Here is a 2,964-nt window from a genome sequence, read left to right as displayed (position 1 = left end):
AAAAAAGCAAACATTGAATTACAGCCTCACCAGAAATTGTGAAAACAAGCGATGTCCGGCGAGACAGTCACCGTAGAATATACAGTAGGATGATATTTTCATAGCCCTTATATATATTTATAACAACCACAAAATAGGGTATATCAAAAAGGCCTTCACCTGAAATCATTTCATGATATGCCGCAGAATGATAGGATCACTGCTTGCTCAAGCAATTTTTAAGAGTGAACAGAAATCCCTCGAATAGAATAACCAATTTTAACTAGCATTATTGGCAGGTACATTTATAAACAAAAGCCGTGTTGTTTCTTAATTTTGTACACATTCCAAAATAACAGCACTTTGTCAGTTGAAATTGGGCAGGGTTTTTTTCCCGTTTTGACCAGTTTAAAGGCTTTGCGGATTAGGGGAATCATTCAAACATTTTTTCACTTGATCAATTATTTATTGCATATCCGATGCCGCGGCCTCCATGTTCAAAAATATCTTGCAATCCGCTTGTGGATACTTAATGCTGAGCAAACCTTTCGATTTAAACTGCAATTTTATTTTATTAAAGTTCGAATAAACACTATGGATCACGCGATCGGCCATTTTTAAAAGCAATTTGGTGTTCTTTGAATTTTTCGAAAACAAGGACGAGAGGGGTATCCCGGTGGTAAAAGCCATGAACCTGCCTGATCCAGGTTTTAAAAGCCCGCACCAACTGTACTTAAGCAATAGAATCAGGTGGTCCAGTCAGGTTGAACTTCAAAATGAAAGCAACTGACTGCCTTATTCCAGCCCGTGGTGACGTATTTTGTTTCTTGCGAGGGCAAAATGTAGTATTTCAGTTTAATTTGTTTATTTTGTTGATCAGGATTCCTGATTCCCTGCGAATCTTGAGACAATCGTGAAAGGATGAAATTAGTACTATCCCACGCAGATTAACCACGTACGGTGGAGGATTATTAATCAGAACGTGCATCTCCAGCGGAAACTTCTTTTCAAAAGGTATGCTGGGAATAGTAAGTCATCATGCCTCAGGGTCTCTTAGTTCATACTAAACCGCGTTCCACCCATTCGCTTGATGCTAAAAACCGACTGAAGCACACTAATCAAGACTGATTCGAAACGATTAGTATAAATGAAGCGCTTTTTCATTCTAGCTGAGAAAGCTTTCTGGCCGAGCTCAGTAATGGAATGCTGCAACAACAACACAGAATTTCGAATTTGAGTTATGATCTTATTTTTCATATCAAGGATTTTCAAGCCGTTTTAATTGACACTGATGAATCACCATGACACTCGCTTGCGAGTTAGGACAGATATTCCACCCTTGGGTCACATTTAAAACGAATAAAATGTGGTAAGGTATGGATGAAGGTCACGCCTCGCCAGTTATCATGCATGTTTAACCTTGAAGAAAACCGCATGCTGTTGCTGTTGCTGTTTCCTTTGATTTCCTATGAATGGCAGGAGTGGTATTTCACATGAGTAAAATTCTCCATTTCTTTACTTTTTTTACTTCGAAAAAGAAAAGATAAAGGGGGTTAAATATTGAAGCAACACTCATAGGGAAGCTTTTATGAATGTAATCCTAAGCTAATGAGAAGCTAAGATTAACACTTTCAGGAAATAAAAACCTTTTTGCCCTCGAAAAAAAAAACGGAGAAAAACCTTTGAACGTTCACTTGGTTATTAGCCTGCGAGCAGGCTACTTGATTATCAGCTTGATTTTCAAGGTCAACGTGCATGGATGCAAATGTCAGAGAGAGAAATTAAAGAGAGAGAGAGGGATGAGTCCTTAGGCCTCTTATCTGTGTAAAAAGCAGATTAGATCCTGTCTATCTTAAAATAGCATAGCCTACATCAGATCAAAACTTCGAGGGTAACAGGAGACAAGGATCAGTTTACCAAATTTCTTTTTTTAGATTGAGTTGTTATTTGGTCGGGCAATTTGAAGTTTAAGTTCATCGAAATTAACACTTTTCCTTACCTTTTCCATCTCTTCTTTAGTTTACAGATAAGATTAATGCAGGTAATCACATGAAACAATAACTTATTTTTACCTGTATCTTTATGTTTCCATTTGTAAAACTGGTTCTGACGAACGACCATGACTAGTAACTACAGTACATACTACTCAAGAAAAAATACCCTGCAAATTTGCCCAAAATTGGAACCATGCCGATCAACGGAGCTTCTCAGTCCGGTCCGGCCCCAGCCGATCTGCGTACGCGAGCGCAATATTCAGTTCACGATTCTTCTTAACGATTCGAAGCTAAACGTACATTTTAGAGGTCAGTTGATAAGTCGATCGCCAACCACACGTTCCACAATAAAATCAAAGACTCATTCATTAAAACTCATACGAAGCTCAATAAATATAATTGCCTTTCGAGTTTGTCACTTCTTCTGCCTCATCTAAAGGCATATGTAATTATTCACTTCAAATGCTACGATTTAGGATTATTTTACAAGTGTACTTTTAGTTGGGGAAACGTAACGCGACCTCCGGCGAAACGGTGGATGTAAAGTGCACGCTGTGATTCACTGCGGACGATTACATTGTCTAGCGGCGTTAACACCATTTCTGGCAACGGCTGTGACCTCTAGTCATGGTACTTCGGGTGTGGGAAAGATTTCGAGGACTACTAATCCAATATACCTACAACTATTTGGCCAAAACTTGTACTGCACCGCATTCCGCGATGAACTTGCATGTATATCCTTTGCATGTCCACAGTTGTCTCAAGAAACATCGGCTTAGAAGAAAAGCCAAACCCTTTGCCGTCAGGTTAATCCCGACCTTCGTTTGTTCAGAGGCTAATTTGATTGAAATCCAGCTTTGTTTTATCGGAAGTAATTTAAATCCGCTTTGATTGTGTAGGTGGTCAACCAGAAAGCTATTGATACCGGAAACGTAAATGAGTAAGTGTGTCTGCAAGTGAAAAAGCCAGAGACTTAATATAATCCATGGGA

The 2,964-nt window shown here is 39.0% G+C and overlaps 1 long non-coding RNA gene across 1 annotated transcript in view; it reads left to right on the top strand.

Moving 5' to 3' along the window:
• The window catches only part of LOC137972464 (uncharacterized), a 7,540-nt gene continuing 4,576 nt past the window's right edge, over window positions 1-2,964 (top strand). Inside the window, exons 1-2 of the long non-coding RNA XR_011117132.1 lie at window positions 1-84; window positions 860-993. This is a non-coding gene — a long non-coding RNA (uncharacterized lncRNA). The remainder of the gene's footprint in view (window positions 85-859; window positions 994-2,964) is intronic.

The sequence above is a fragment of the Montipora foliosa genome, chromosome 10 (assembly GCF_036669935.1).
Source record: "Montipora foliosa isolate CH-2021 chromosome 10, ASM3666993v2, whole genome shotgun sequence".
Lineage (NCBI taxonomy): Eukaryota > Metazoa > Cnidaria > Anthozoa > Scleractinia > Acroporidae > Montipora > Montipora foliosa.
The sequence above is the reverse complement of the archived record's forward strand: the minus strand, read 5'-3'. Positions and strand labels throughout refer to the sequence as shown.